The sequence below is a fragment of the Dendrobates tinctorius genome, unplaced genomic scaffold, assembly GCF_039654945.1.
Source record: "Dendrobates tinctorius isolate UK_male_01 unplaced genomic scaffold, ASM3965494v1 ptg000254l, whole genome shotgun sequence".
Classification (NCBI taxonomy): Eukaryota; Metazoa; Chordata; class Amphibia; order Anura; family Dendrobatidae; genus Dendrobates; species Dendrobates tinctorius.
This window is the reverse complement of record NW_027361921.1, coordinates 11805965-11823200: the sequence shown is the minus strand read 5'-3', so window position 1 is coordinate 11823200 and position 17236 is coordinate 11805965. Positions and strand designations below refer to the sequence as shown.

At 46.5% G+C, this 17236-nt stretch overlaps 1 protein-coding gene and 1 long non-coding RNA gene across 5 annotated transcripts in view; one reads left to right on the top strand and one right to left on the bottom strand.

Moving 5' to 3' along the window:
• Positions 1 to 12424, bottom strand: part of STAT1 (signal transducer and activator of transcription 1) — a 630302-nt gene extending 617878 nt beyond the window's left edge. For 2 of the 4 annotated variants that reach the window (XM_073558164.1, XM_073558167.1), the window contains exon 1: positions 12276 to 12424. The gene's annotated coding sequence lies outside the window, so the exon portion shown is untranslated. Of the gene's footprint in view, positions 1 to 12154; positions 12252 to 12275 lie in introns of those variants that run through there. The other 2 variants (XM_073558166.1, XM_073558165.1) reach the window with 2 other exon arrangements.
• A 22-nt stretch (positions 12425 to 12446) lies between these two features.
• Positions 12447 to 17236, top strand: part of LOC141067733 (uncharacterized) — a 71880-nt gene continuing 67090 nt past the window's right edge. The window contains exon 1 of the long non-coding RNA XR_012226467.1: positions 12447 to 12633. This is a non-coding gene — a long non-coding RNA (uncharacterized lncRNA). The remainder of the gene's footprint in view (positions 12634 to 17236) is intronic.

The window sequence follows — 17236 nt, the reverse complement described above, 5'->3', positions numbered from 1 at the left end:
GTTATTGCATTTTAGTGCAATGTTGTGGGGACCAAAAAAACATAATTCTGGGGTTTTGACTTTTTTTCTTGCTACACCGCTTAGCGATAAGGTTAATTTTTTTTTTTATTGATAGAGCGGGCGATTCTGAATATGTGTATGTTTGATTTATTTATTCTTTTATTTTGAATGGGGCGAATGGGGGGGTGACAAACTTTTATATATTTTTTTTTTTACTTTTGACATGCTTCAGTAGTCTCCATGGGAGACTAGAAGCTCCCATAACCCGTTCGGCTCTGCTACATACAGGCGATGATCAGATCACCTGTGTGTGTAGCAGAATACCTCACTTTCTACGACCACTGGGCGGCGCTCACAGCAAGCCAGCACTGACAACCATAGAGGTCTTCAGGTCCCCATCGGTGACCCGCGATCATGTGACAGGAGCCACCAATGGCCGAAAGCGCGCGTTAAATGCCGCATTCAGAGTTTGACAGCAGCATTTAACGGGTTAAATGGATCGCGATTCCACCCGCGGCTGTTCCGGGCACACGTCAGCTGTGCAAAAACAATTTTAAATGCAAGTTATATTTAAATGTAAATGTCATGTGTTGTAGCATATGTCAGTTTCTATGAACTTTGACATTGTTGACATGTGATCCCCCCCTTTTTGGCGCAAGATTTGAATGTGAATTTATTTAAATAGGATGTTGCGATGTTGCACGCTTAGAACAACTCCTGAGGAAGAAGTCCTGGTGACTTTGAAATGCGTTGAGATTGAGATTAACACCAGTAATATTTTATCCTGAACTAGTCATAATTTGTACAGCAGCATGGATGGTGTCCACAAAGTTTTTCAGCCTTTGACACTACTGTGGGTCACTAGATTTGACCAGTGGATCTGCGGCAGGTGTCATTATTAACAAATCTATATGCCACTTCTCAAGTCACATCAGGTGAGTTTAATCTGATTGTGTTCTTTGACATATCACCCGGATAAGACCCTATTGTGCTTCTTTTTCCTACAGTGTATTTGTTACAGGTAATGAGTGGAGGACAGAGAAGCCTCTTAAATGAGAAGTAACAGGCCTGTGAGAACCAGAAATCTTGCCTGTTTTTAGGTGACCAAATATTTATTTTCCACCATAATTTGAAAAATAAACTTTGCCAAATCAGACAAGGAGATTTTCTGGATTTGTTTTCTCATTTTGACTCTCAGTTGTGTTCTACCTATGATGTCAATTACAGGCCTCTCTCATCTTTTTAAGTGGGAGAACTTGCACAATTGGTGGCTGACTAAATACATTTTTCCCCACTGTACATGCTTTTTAATAATTTGTTCATAGATCTTTCCTGGTATAGAAGTAATGCTCACTGGACTGCAATTTCCAGGCGCCATCTTTTTTCTTTTTTCAACATGGGGACAAAATTTGCCTTTTTCCAAACTTCTGGGACTTCTCCTGTTCTAGAGGTGTTTTTTTTTTTTTAATTCTGGCTAGTGGTTCTGCAATTTCCTCTGCTAACTCTATCAGTAGTCACACTGATAAGTGCGATGCAAAAGTGTCTGAGCAGCCTATTGATGATGCCCATAGTATTAGCAGGCGGGCTGCTCCGCACTGTATATATGCATCACACAGAGAAACCAAGCCAACATGATGGGCTCTAGCTGCATCCTGCAAAAATGATAAAAAGTTCAAAAAGATAAATAGATATGGGGTATTCGTTACTATTTTGGCCAAAGCAGATAATCTCACAACCCAACGTCAAGGGTCCCCAGATATTGTGAGTCCCTAACACTAAATCTACACAACGCTCATAAGAAGAAAACATTTTTTGGAATTACAAAAATACATCATTTGAAAGGTAACTCACCAAACCCTGACTGATGCACTGGCAGGATGCAGCAGATCCCCACTGATAAAGGCTGGGGCAGCACAGGTGCATTCCACTGATGAGGACAGCCAGTAACCAATTGTGGTCTGGCTGCCTAGTGTAATTCATCTGTACCAGGAGATCTCTGGCAATGGACTTGTAATGTTGAGATTGCTGATATTCAATTTTGGTTCTCAAGTCCTCAGACAGTTCTCTTCTCTCTCTGGTCTTTATGCTTAGTGTGGCACACACAATGCAAAGATTGCATCAACTATTCCCCTTTCTATCTGGTTTCAGGCATGATTTTCATATTTCCCACCGACTAGCTGCCATGGGTGAGTTAAAATGAGCAACACATGCTAGAAACACAGATGTTTGGCTACAATTTTGAAAATATTCTAACCATTTTGTTGGTTCATTTTTAGGGGTTTGTATGAAATAATGGCCAATTTGCCCTTTATTGTGTGATTCCAACACACAAAAGGAAACAAACATGTGTATAACAAAACACATGTAATTGCAATAATTTTTGGGAGAAATACCATATTTTGCGGATTATAAGACGTACAACAAATTTTGGGGAAAAATATAGGAAAGATTTTTTTTTAGATAAAATAGTGGTACGTTTTATAGTCCACTTTTTACTTTAGCTTTCTAGGGATGGCGGCTGTGGTGGAGCGGGGTCCCAGGAGGTAGGATCGCTGGTGGCAGCAGAGGCAGGAGTGGGGCGATGCTGCGGGCACCAGGCAGAGAGGATGTGGTGTTCAGGGGCGCGACAATGCAGAGCAGATCTATGGTTCCCAGGCAGATGGCAGGGGATGTGCTCCACAGTGCAAGCCAACATTTTGTGAAAGTTCAGAGCACCCACACTTACCATGGTTTTCAATGCTGAGGACTTAGGGAAAATAGCGCTTGTTCAGATTGAGATTTCTTCCCACTCCTGCCACCGCCACCAGCTCCTTGCAGCAGCAACCATTGGACCCCTCTCCACCACAGCCGGTAGGCTACATTCAGATTCTAAGATGCACCCACTACGTTTAGTAGTTTACTTTCTTCCTTCTGTACTTCCTCTAGAGTAGGGGTGAGGAACCTTTTTTCCAGCCAGGGGTCATTTGGAAATTTCTACCATCACTTTCAAAATTACCCCGGTATATTTAGTCAGACAATTAATTAGAGTAATTCACCCTTAATGTAATGCCTCCTGCGCAGGCGTACTTCTCTGGCAAAGTACTGCAGTGCGCAGGTGCCGGGGCTCATTGACCTTTCCCGGAGTCTGCCCACTGCAGTACTTTGCTCTGTCCTCAACAGGGCAGAGACGTACGCCTGCGAAGGAGCGCAATGCCGGGGAGCCTGTGTGGATAATGCACGGTCGTGTCATCCACAAGAAGCAAGTAGTAGGGCGGCAATCATTAGAAGATGGAAGGCGCCGGACCATGACCAGCGACACTCATAGGACCACACCGCCATGCAGGGGAGTATAATAAAACTTATTTTTCAGTTCTTCCAGGTTGGGTTGGGGGCTAAAATACAGCATTAGGGCAGTTTCACACGTCAGTATCTCCGGTACGTGTAGTGACAGTTTTCTCACGTACCGGAGACATATTCGAATGGATGTGTCTATGCAGATGTCAGCGTGTTTTCATGGACCGTGTGTCCGTGTGCAAAACACGCTGACATGTCCGTTTTTGTGCAACAGCATGGATCACGCGGACCCATACAAGTCAATGGGTCCGTGTAAACACGTACCGCACACGGATGCTGTCCGTGTGCGATCCGTGTGCATTTTTAAAAGTCAAAGGGTTAACATTGAAACTAATTTTTCAAAAACACGGACAGCACACGGTCAGCACACAGACAGCACACGGATGGTACACACGGACGTCACACGGATGGCATACGTATGCACACGGACATACCGGAATTGTCTGGACGTGTGAAACTGCCCTTATAGAATGTTGTATATCAGCCCTGAAAGGTGATGGCCGTATCTTATATTAGCAAAAACTGCTGACAGGTTCCCTTTAAGGCTACCTCCTAAACTCTCGCTCAGATAAGGGCAGTCCATATCTCCCCTGCAATGGAGGCCCTGCAGTATCCCTCAGTGGGTCCCAACCCATTTCATTTTTGCAGAATCCTCAGGGGACCCAAATCACATCTAGGATAACTAATGGCTGTGCAGAGTATAGCAGGCAACTCCTAGACTTTCTCTGTTGTAGCAGACTGTCTAAGGCCATGTGCACACGCTGCGGATTGGTCTGCGGATATTTTATCTGCGGAACCGCAGGTAAAATGACCTGCGGTTTTACCTGCAGATTGGCCTGCGGTTTATCACCTCTACAATGGAGGAGATGGTAAACCGCAGCAGAATCCACAGAAAAGAAGTCACATGTCAATTCTTTCTGCGGATTCAAAACCGCAGCTTTTCCAGAGTTAAAAATCAGCAGCATGTGCACAGAAAATTATAAATCCCATAGGATAACATGCTCCTGTACACTGTCTGCAGAACTGCTGCAGTTCTACTGCGGCCAAAACCGCAGCGGAACCGCAGCAAAAACCGCAGCGTGTGCACATAGCCTAATGCTAAATGCCAGGTATTTATACAGTGCAACAATGTATAGATACATGGTGCACCACAAAATGTAAAAAACATGTAACAGTAGGGTGCTGCAACATGCATGGAGATAAATGTGCACACCTGAATACAAGAGTACAAAAAGATTCTATTTATTGTCAACAAAACAGAAACAGGTTAAAAGCATTTAAAAACTAAATTTCAGCACCACCCTCATTACAGAAATGTCTATATTTATACAGCCCTCAAAGACAATGTCATAGTGGTGCAGATCAACATGTAAGCACATGGAGTGCCCTGTGGGCAAAGAGAGGCCAGCAAGATACAATATATAACAATAACATCAATAAGGACAATATATAATAAAGGCAAATGTATATAACAAGCTGGCCAGATAACAGCACTATAAGTGGGCATCCCCACAAAAATGACCAGCACTGGACACAATCATAGAACATCATACAAGTTAGAACGGGGCTGTGAAAATCCCCCCAGAGCTCCTTATGTACATGAAGCCATACATACCAAAGAAGAAAACACCGCACAAACAACAACCAAAGACAGCTAAAATAAGCTGGGAATCTATCAATCTGGGGACTCCGAAACACGCAGGTGCGATAGCCTGATGGCAGTTCCCGGGCAGCGCACACGGCGCATGCCCAAGAACTGTCATCACAGCGCAGGTGCCCAACATGTAATGGCAACAACACAGGAGGAGGCGGTGCAGGGACGCTATAGAGGGGGTTTGATGGACAGCTGGGAGGTGGCTTAAACAGAGGGACACTCCATACCTCTGTGACAGAATGCAGGTATGAGGACCTATTTAGAAAAGTCTATATTTTGGCGTTAAAGGGGGTCAGAAACAGAAGAGCCACCTTCACAGAATGCAGCCTTAGTGCTGCTGAAGGTGGCTCTTTTAGTTAAAAACACCCTGGGGGGGTGACAGGTTCCCTTTAAAAACGACAGCAAAGGTTTTTTTTAGCAAAATTTGGAAAAAATTTTCACCACTTAGCTAAAAAAAAAAGAACCTAGACATGTTTGGTGTCTATGAACTCGTAATGACCTGGAGAATCATAATGGCAGATCAGTTATAACATTTAGTGAACCTAGCAAAAAAGCCAAACAAAAAACAGTGTGGAATTACACTTTTTTGAAATTTCACTGCACTTGGAGTTGTTTTCCCATTTTTTAGTACACAACATGGTAAAACCAATGCTGTCGGTCAAAGTTGCTACTCATCCCGCAAAAAATAAGCCCTCACATGGCAATATTGAGGGAAAAATAACAAAGTTATGTCTGGGAAGAAGGGGACAGAAAAAATGAAAATGCAAAACTGAAAAGAGCTCTGGCGGTTAGGGGGTTAACTATACTGCTGCTCCTGTGTTTCGACCTCTGGCTATTCCTGGTTATGCAACCTGCTGATCCTTCAACTATACTGGTGATCCCGTGTACCGGTCTTTTATACATAATTTAATCTTCAACATGCTTAACTGTTCACAATAACAGTCATTTTGACCAGGGATGCCCAAAATTTTACATGCCGCTGTATATACATAAGGTATGGTTACACAACAGATAAAATCTTAAATTTACGGTCCTGTTTAACATCCCTGTATGGGGAATACTACACCTAAGTACGACAACAAGCATCTTATTAGCTCTGCACAAACTCTACTTCAGGCGCATTGAGTAGAGAAGTAGGCAGGGCTGTGGAGTCGGAGTCGTGGAGTCGGAGTCAGAGTTAGTTTTGGCTGGAGTCGGAGTCGGTAGAAATGTACCGACTCCGACTCCAGCTTTAAAAAAAATGTATTAATATTTCATAATTGAACTTTCATATGAATTTTATAAATGTTACTCAAATATATATGTTCTAGCAAACTATGAACAACAGTGATAAGCAGTTCTGCTGGAGATAGAGACATTTCTTACTTCTTGTGTGTCACTGTTCTCCACTGCCCTTATCTAATCTTATACTTGGTTAACCTCATGCTGCCCCAACCCCCCTACTTACAATGTATGAAACTGAAAGTGAAAATGTATTGCAAATTCTTAGTAGTAAAGCTCCTCCTTTAGACTAGATCGTACTAGGTGTGCGTCATCCAAGCATCTCACAGCTGCCTGCTACTCAGAAGAGGAAGACTGTAAGAAGTATTATCCTTTCAACAAACTTTGCATCAGTTAACTGTGAGTACATGAGGAATAATAACAGTATTACTGACCACTATATCAGTTGTACGACCTGGCAATAATTTTGTACAATTGTTTTTAGGAAAAACAATTGTCATTTGGATTGTGAATGCAGAATTAAAAACCTGAGCATGTCAAAGAAGCATCACATTAAATCAGCTGTATTTGAACATTTCACCATCACTCAAGATAGAAAACATTATGTCTGTCAGTGTATGACAAATGATCCAGACGAAAACAAATGCTGTGAAGCCAAGATGAGTGCATATTCAGGCAAAGATAAAAATGCTCCTACCAGAGCTTCTAATCTAAAGAGACATTTACAGCGCTTTCATCCAGAAGTACTGAAAGCAGTGGATGAGAAAGACTGCATCCAAACCAATGAACCAGTGCCCAGCTCTTCCAGCCAAACAAAGGAGCAGAGAACTTTGCAGCCATCGGTTGCAAGATATTTTGTCAGTGACAAAGTTACTGTGACAATTACAGTAGATACATTTAAAAAACAGATCATAGAGCTTGTTGTAAAGAATAGTGTGCCTATTTCATTATTTTCACGACCAGCTTTTATGTGTCTGAATGGGGAAATGACCCGCAAGCTTGGTGTTTCTCTGGAGAGAGAGAGTATTAGAAAATTAGTAATCGAAGAAGCTTTTAAACAAAAGGAAGAACTTAAATAAACTCTCAAGGGACGCTTTCTGTTTCTTAAAATGGATGCCTGCACACGTCACAGAGTGAACTATTTTGCCATCAATGTCCGATTTGTTTGTGACAAAAATGAAATAGTTACCAAGACATTGGCAGTAAAAGACACCAAACCTCATCACACCAGTGAGTTTCTCCAGGTCTTGGTGGAAAAGGTTCTGCAAGACTATGAACTTAAAAAAGAGCAAGTTCTTTCTGTCGTAACTGACAATGCTTCAAATATGATAAGTACTATTAAGCTAATGAATGAGAGTAATGATGGTGACCAGCAGCTAGAAGAACATTCTGGGTCCACAGACACAGAAATGTTTGAAATAGAGGAACACAGTATTGTAACTGAGGAGCAAACTGAAGTTGCTTCAGATGAACAGCAACATGATAGTTTAGATGATCTTGTTGAAACTGTGTCAATATGTTCTTTCATTCATCACATGCCCTGTGTTGTGCATACGCTACAGCTGGCTATAAGAGACAGTCTGCAAGAAGGACATGCTGCTGCACTGATTGGCAAGGTGAGAAAATTGGCTACTGTTGCCAGAACCCCTAAAGTTGACTCAATTTTGAAGAGACGTGCTGGAAAAGGGGCAATTATTGATCAAGCCACAGGATGGGGCAGTACTTACTTAATGATTCAGCGCTTGGTTGAACTGAAAACCTTTCTTGTAGACATGGCTAACCCTCAACTGACGCTAAATGAAAGTCAGTGGAATCAGGTGACTGAGCTGGAAAAATTGCTAGAGCACCCATTTACAGTGACTAGAAAATTACAAGCAGAGGACTTAACTCCAGGTATTTTCTTAAAGGAGTGGAAGAACCTGATGTTTCGCCTGTCCCAAAGAAGAGGGTTAATTGCAAGTGGCATTGCTACATCAATGAAACGGAGAGAGGAGCTACTATTACAAAATAACATTCTTTTGGCAGCTGTTTATGTAGACCCAATGCATCGGATTCTTCTAGATGATCAACAGCTAAGTAAAGGAAAAGAAGCTCTGTTTGAAATAGCAGTAAGGATGAAAGGGTTGCAGAACAGTCAGGAGGAACAAGAAGAATTTGGTCGTCCTGCCACATCTTCACCCTCATCATCAACTGAAGAATTTAATTTCAAAAAATATTTGGATCACAAGGACCGTGCAAAGCGTTCCCGCATAGAAGAAGAGTCATCCCCATCAAGGAACACAGCCAGTACATTTCAGCAGAATTTTTCATGTGCACTAAAAGAAATTGAGAAATTTGACCGTTCATCAAAAATAACAGTGCAACAAGCGATTCCTCTGTATCCTGACATTGACAGAGATGTTGCCCGAGTGGTTACTGCTTTGCCACCAACACAAGTTAGTGTAGAGAGGTTGTTCTCTGCTCTCAAAATAATTAGATCAGATTTGAGGGCATCCATGAAGGAGGATCTGACAGAGGCAATACTTTTTCTGAGGACAAATTTATAGATTTCTTCTTATTAACTGCATAAAAGTGTTTATTGCATATTTACTTACAGTTTATAAAAGTTATTTGCTATATTCTAATTGTATTCTAATAAATGTAGTTTTTGCTCTAAGTGGTCTGATTACTTATATATGATGGTGAGAAACTGAATAAGCACGATGTTTAATATTTTACAACAGTAAATTTGTTGTTATGAATTGGCCATTTATGAAGGAGTCGGAGTCGGAGCCTGATAAAATCCAGGAGTCGGAATCGCAACTGTGGCTTACCGACTCCACAGCCCTGGATAGTAGGTAAGACGGGCGAGAGGCCAGCAGAGAACGCAGGTAACGAGAGGCCAGCAGAGAACGCAGGTAACCTGCCCCGAGGGGGAGGGGAGCAGAGAAGCAGGTAACGTGCCCCGAGAGGGAGGGGAGCAGAGAAGCAGGTAACGTGCCCCGAGAGGGAGGAGAGCAGAGAAGCAGGTAACGTGCCCCGAGAGGGAGGAGAGCAGAGAAGCAGGTAACGTGCCCCGAGAGGGAGGAGAACAGAGAAGCAGGTAACGTGCCCCGAGAGGGAGGAGAACAGAGAAGCAGGTAACGTGCCCCGAGAGGGAGAGAAGCAGGTAACGTGCCCCGAGAGGGAGGAGAGCAGAGAAGCAGGTAACGTGCCCCGAGAGGGAGGAGAGCAGAGAAGCAGGTAACCTGCCCCGAGAGGGAGGAGAGCAGAGAAGCAGGTAATGTGCCCCGAGAGGGAGGAGAGAAGCAGGTAACGTGCCCCGAGAGGGAGGGGAGCAGAGAAGCAGGTAACGTGCCCCGAGAGGGAGGGGAGCAGAGAAGCAGGTAACGTGCCCCGAGAGGGAGAACAGGGAAGCAGGTAACGTGCCCCGAGAGGGAGGAGAACAGAGAAGCAGGTAACGTGCCCCGAGAGGGAGAGAAGCAGGTAACGTGCCCCGAGAGGGAGGAGAGCAGAGAAGCAGGTAACGTGCCCCGAGAGGGAGGAGAGCAGAGAAGCAGGTAACCTGCCCCGAGAGGGAGGAGAGCAGAGAAGCAGGTAACCTGCCCCGAGAGGGAGGAGAGAAGCAGGTAACGTGCCCCGAGAGGGAGGGGAGCAGAGAAGCAGGTAACGTGCCCCGAGAGGGAGGGGAGCAGAGAAGCAGGTAACGTGCCCCGAGAGGGAGGGAGCAGAGAAGCAGGTAACGTGCCCCGAGAGGGAGGGGAGCAGAGAAGCAGGTAACGTGCCCCGAGAGGGAGGAGAGAAGCAGGTAACGTGCCCCGAGAGGGAGGGAGCAGAGAAGCAGGTAACGTGCCCCGAGAGGGAGGGGAGCAGAGAAGCAGGTAACGTGCCCCGAGAGGGAGGGAGCAGAGAAGCAGGTAACGTGCCCCGAGAGGGAGGAGAGCAGAGAAGCGGGTAACGTGCCCCGAGAGGGAGGGAGCAGAGAAGCAGGTAACGTGCCCCGAGAGGGAGGGGAGCAGAGAAGCAGGTAACGTGCCCCGAGAGGGAGGAGAGCAGAGAAGCAGATAACGTGCCCCGAGAGGGAGGGAGCAGAGAAGCAGGTAACGTGCCCCGAGAGGGAGGGGAGCAGAGAAGCAGGTAACGTGACCCGAGAGGGAGGGAGCAGAGAAGCAGGTAACGTGCCCCGAGAGGGAGGGGAGCAGAGAAGCAGGTAATGTGCCCCGAGAGGGAGGGGAGCAGAGAAGCAGGTAACGTGCCCCGAGAGGGAGGGGAGCAGAGAAGCAGGTAACGTGCCCCGAGAGGGAGGAGAGCAGAGAAGCGGGTAACGTGCCCCGAGAGGGAGGCGAGCAGAGAAGCGGGTAACCTGCCCCGAGAGGGAGGGGAGCAGAGAAGCGGGTAACGTGCCCCGAGAGGGAGGGAGCAGAGAAGCGGGTAACGTGCCCCGAGAGGGAGGGGAGCAGAGAAGCGGGTAACGTGCCCCGAGAGGGAGGGGAGCAGAGGAGCGGGTAACGTGCCCCGAGAGGGAGGAGAGCAGAGAAGCGGGTAACGTGCCCCGAGAGGGAGGCGAGCAGAGAAGCGGGTAACCTGCCCCGAGAGGGAGGGGAGCAGAGAAGCGGGTAACGTGCCCCGAGAGGGAGGAGAGCAGAGAAGCGGGTAACGTGCCCCGAGAGGGAGGGGAGCAGAGAAGCGGGTAACGTGCCCCGAGAGGGAGGAGAGAAGCAGGTAACGTGCCCCGAGAGGGAGGGGAGCAGAGAAGCAGGTAACGTGCCCCGAGAGGGAGGAGAGCAGAGAAGCGGGTAACGTGCCCCGAGAGGGAGGAGAGCAGAGAAGCGGGTAACGTGCCCCGAGAGGGAGGGGAGCAGAGAAGCGGGTAACCTGCCCCGAGAGGGAGGGGAGCAGAGAAGCGGGTAACGTGCCCCGAGAGGGAGGAGAGCAGAGAAGCGGGTAACGTGCCCCGAGAGGGAGGGGAGCAGAGAAGCGGGTAACGTGCCCCGAGAGGGAGGAGAGAAGCAGGTAACGTGCCCCGAGAGGGAGGGGAGCAGAGAAGCAGGTAACGTGCCCCGAGAGGGAGGAGAGCAGAGAAGCGGGTAACGTGCCCCGAGAGGGAGGAGAGCAGAGAAGCGGGTAACGTGCCCCGAGAGGGAGGGGAGCAGAGAAGCGGGTAACGTGCCCCGAGAGGGAGGAGAGCAGAGAAGCAGGTAACGTGCCCCGAGAGGGAGGGGAGCAGAGAAGCGGGTAACGTGCCCCGAGAGGGAGGGGAGCAGAGAAGCGGGTAACGTGCCCCGAGAGGGAGGGGAGCAGAGAAGCGGGTAACATGCCCCGAGAGGGAGGCGAGCAGAGAAGCGGGTAACGTGCCCCGAGAGGGAGGCGAGCAGAGAAGCGGGTAACGTGCCCCGAGAGGGAGGCGAGCAGAGAAGCGGGTAACGTGCCCCGAGAGGGAGGAGAGAAGCAGGTAACGTTCCCCGAGAGGGAGGAGAGCAGAGAAGCAGGTAACGTGCCCCGAGAGGGAGGGGAGCAGAGAAGCAGGTAACGTGCCCCGAGAGGGAGGGGAGCAGAGAAGCAGGTAACGTGCCCCGAGAGGGAGGAGAGCAGAGAAGCGGGTAACGTGCCCCGAGAGGGAGGCGAGCAGAGAAGCGGGTAACGTGCCCCGAGAGGGAGGGGAGCAGAGAAGCGGGTAACGTGCCCCGAGAGGGAGGCGAGCAGAGAAGCGGGTAACGTGCCCCGAGAGGGAGGAGAGCAGAGAAGCGGGTAACGTGCCCCGAGAGGGAGGAGAGCAGAGAAGCGGGTAACGTGCCCCGAGAGGGAGGAGAGAAGCAGGTAACGTGCCCCGAGAGGGAGGAGAGAAGCAGGTAACGTGCCCCGAGAGGGAGGGGAGCAGAGAAGCAGGTAACATGCCCCGAGAGGAGATTGCAGTTCTACAATAAGGTCCCATAACACACATTAACAATTAGCAGATGTCGTCATTACACAATTGCCGTCTCGTGACTTCCTGAAGACCCTGGAAGTTTAGCGATATCGCTGCTTACGTGATCCCGTCCGATTCTCCGCACACTGCCTGCGCTGCTCACGTGCCGTGCAGTCTACTAACCTGTGAGCTATGACGCAGACCGCACACGTTCAGATTTACAAAGCGGTTACCGATTCAGCAAACACTAACCAAAAGCGAAAGTGACAGTTCAACGTCAGGCGGCCTCAGAACGACCAATCACGGAGCAGCGCGTCGGCCCGCCCTCTGGATTGCGACACTGCCGTGGTGCGGAGAGATGATGAGGACCATGGTCCTTGTACGGTTTGGAGACGAGCAGACATGACGATTACCGGATAATCTGCTGGGAAACAGTCTCGTGTGTTTCTATCTCCACAGCAAAGGAGAGAAAGACACTGCACCCCAAACTATGCAACTGTGATCGCGATAGTCACACCAGGAGCTAGAAAACTGTACACCGGTATAACGCTCACCTGTATAACTGTACACCGGTATAATGCTCACCTGTATAACTGTACACCGGTATAATGCTCACCTGTATAACTGTACACCGGTATAACGCTCACCTGTATAACTGTACACCAGTATAACGCTCACCTGTATAACTGTACACCGGTATAACGCTCACCTGTATAACTGTACACCGGTATAACGCTCACCTGTATAACTGTACACCAGTATAACGCTCACCTGTATAACTGTACACCGGTATAACGCTCACCTGTATAACTGTACACCAGTATAACACTCACCTGTATTACTGTACACCGGTATAACACTCACCTGTATAACTGTACACCGGTATAACGCTCACCTGTATAACTGTACACCAGTATAACGCTCACCTGTATAACTGTACACCAGTATAACGCTCACCTGTATAACTGTACACCAGTATAACGCTCACCTGTATAACTACACCAGTATAACGCTCACCTGTATTACTGTACATCAGTATAACACTCACCTGTATAACTGTACACCAGTATAACACTCACCTGTATAACGCTCACCTGTATAACTGTACACCGGTATAACGCTCACCTGTATAACTACACCAGTATAACGCTCACCTGTGTCACTGTACACCAGTATAACGCTCACCTGTATAACTACACCAGTATAACACTCACCTGTATAACTGTACACCAGTATAACGCTCACCTGTGTCACTGTACACCAGTATAACGCTCACCTGTATAACTGTACACCAGTATAACACTCACCTGTATAACTGTACACCGGTATAACGCTCACCTGTATCACTGTACACCGGTATAACGCTCACCTGTATAACTACACCAGTATAACACTCACCTGTATAACTGTACACCGGTATAACGCTCACCTGTATAACTGTACACCGGTATAACGCTCACCTGTATAACTGTACACCAGTATAACACTCACCTGTATAACTGTACACCGGTATAACGCTCACCTGTATCACTGTACACCGGTATAACGCTCACCTGTATAACTGTACACCAGTATAACGCTCACCTGTATTACTGTACACCAGTATAACGCTCACCTGTATAACTGTACACCGGTATAACGCTCACCTGTATCACTGTACACCGGTATAACGCTCACCTGTATAACTGTACACCAGTATAACGCTCACCTGTATTACTGTACACCAGTATAACGCTCACCTGTATAACTGTACACCGGTATAACGCTCACCTGTATATCTGTACACCAGTATAACGCTCACCTGTATAACTGTACACCGGTATAATGCTGACCTGTATAACTGTACACCACTATAACGCTCACCTGTGTCACTGTACACCAGTATAACGCTCACCTGTATAACTGTACACCAGTATAACGCTCACCTGTGCCACTGTACACCAGTATGACAATCACCTGTATAAATACATCAGTGTAACGCTCACCTGTATAACTGTACACCGGTATAACGCTCACCTGTTTCACTGTACACCAGTATAACGATCACCTGTATAACACTCACCTGTATAACTGTACACCGGTATAACGCTCACCTGTATAACTGTACACGAGTATAACGCTCACCTGTGTCACTGTACACCAGTATAACGCTCACCTGTATAACCGTACACCAGTATAACACTCACCTGTGTCACTGTACACCAGTATAACACTCACCTGTATTACTGTACACCAGTATAACACTCACCAGTATAACTGTACACCAGTATAACGCTCATCTGTGTCACTGTACACCAGTATAACTCTCACCTGTATAACTGTACACCAGTATAACGCTCACCTGTGTCACTGTACACCAGTATAACGCTCACCTGTATAACTGTACACCAGTATAACGCTCACCTGTATAACTGTACACCAGTATAACGCTCACCTCTATAACTGTACACCAGTATAACGCTCACCTGTGTCACTGTACACCAGTATAACGATCACCTGTATAACTGTACACCAGTATAACGCTCACCTATATAACTGTACACCAGTATAACACTCACCTGTATTACTGTACACCGGTATAACACTCACCTGTATTACTGTACACCGGTATAACGCTCACCTGTGTCACTGTACACCACTATAACGCTCACCTGTGTCACTGTACACCAGTATAACGCTCACCTGTGTCACTGTACACCAGTATAACGCTCACCTGTATAACTGTACACCAGTATAACGCTCACCTGTGTCACTGTACACCAGTATAACGATCACCTGTATAAATACATCAGTGTAACGCTCACCTGTGTCACTGTACACCGGTATAACGCTCACCTGTGTCACTGTACACCAGTATAACGCTCACCTGTGTCACTGTACACCAGTATAACGCTCACCTGTGTCACTGTACACCAGTATAACGCTCACCTGTATAACTGTACACCAGTATAACGCTCACCTGTATAACTGTACACCAGTATAACGATCACCTGTATAACTGTACACCAGTATAACGCTCACCTATATAACTGTACACCAGTATAACACTCTCCTGTATTACTGGACACCGGTATAACACTCACCTGTATTACTATACACCGGTATAACGCTCACCTGTGTCACTGTACACCACTATAACGCTCACCTGTGTCACTGTACACCAGTATAACGCTCACCTGTGTCACTGTACACCAGTATAACGATCACCTGTATAAATACATCAGTGTAACGCTCACCTGTATAACTGTACACCGGTATAACGCTCACCTGTGTCACTGTACACCAGTATAACGCTCACCTCTGTCACTGTACACCAGTATAACTCTCACCTGTATAACTGTACACCAGTATAACGCTCACCTGTATAACTACACCGGTATAATGCTCACCTGTATAACTGTACACCAGTATAACGCTCACCTGTGTCACTGTACACCAGTATAACGCTCACCTGTATAACTGTACACCAGTATAACACTCAACTGTATTACTGTACACCGGTATAACACTCACCTGTGTCACTGTACACCAGTATAACACTCACCAGTATAACTGTACACCAGTATAACACTCAACTGTATTACTGTACACCGGTATAACACTCACCTGTGTCACTGTACACCGGTATAACACTCACCAGTATAACTGTACACCAGTATAACGCTCACCTGTATAACTGTACACCAGTATAACGCTCACCTGTATAACTGTACACCAGTATAACGCTCACGTGTGTCAATGTACACCAGTATAACGCTCACCTGTATAACTATACACCGGTATAACGCTCACCTGTATAACTATACACCAGTATAACGCTCACCTGTGTCACTGTACACCAGTATAACGATCACCTGTATAACTGTACACCAGTATAACGCTCACCTATATAACTGTACACCAGTATAACACTCACCTGTATTACTGTACACCTGTATAACACTCACCTGTATTAATGTACACCGGTATAACACTGACCTGTATAACTGTACACCAGTATAACGCTCACCTGTATAACTGTACACCACTATAACGCTCACCTGTGTCACTGTACACCAGTATAACGCTCACCTGTATAACTGTACACCAGTATAACGATCACCTGTGTCACTGTACACCAGTATAACGATCACCTGTATAACTACATCAGTGTAACGCTCACCTGTATAACTGTACACCGGTATAACGCTCACCTGTATAACTGTACACCAGTATAACGCTCACCAGTATAACGCTCACCTGTATAACTGTACACCGGTATAACGCTCACCTGTATAACTGTACACCGGTATAACGCTCACCTGTATAACTGTACACCGGTATAACGCTCACCTGTATAACTGTACACCGGTATAACGCTCACCTGTATAACTGTCCATCGGTATAACGATCACCTGTATAACTGTACACCGGTATAACGCTCACCTGTATAACTGTACACCAGTATAACACTCACCTGTATAACTATACACCGGTATAACGCTCACCTGTATAACTTTACACCGGTATAATGCTCACCTGTATAACTGTACACCGGTATAACGCTCAACTGTAACTGTACACCGGTATAACGCTCACCTGTATAACTGTACACCAGTATAACACTCACCTGTATAACTATACACCGGTATAACACTCACCTGTATAACTGTACACCGGTATAACACTCACCTGTATAACTGTACACCAGTATAACACTCACCTGTATAACTGTACACCAGTATAACACCCACCTGTATAACTGTACACCAGTATAACGCTCACCTGTGTCACTGTACACCAGTATAACGCTCCCCTGCATAACTGTACACCAGTATAACGATCACCTGTATTACTGTACACCGGTATAACGCTCACCTGTATAACTACACCGGTATAACGCTGACCTGTATAACTGTACACCGGTATAACGCTCACCTGTATAACTGTACACCAGTATAACGCTCACCTGTGTCACTACACCAGTATAACACTCACCTGTGTCACTACACCAGTATAACACTCACCTGTGTCACTACACCAGTATAACACTCACCTGTATAACTTTACACCGGTATAACGCTCACCTGTATAACTACACCAGTATAACGCTCACCTGTGTCACTGTACACCAGTATAACACTCACCTGTATAACTGTACACCG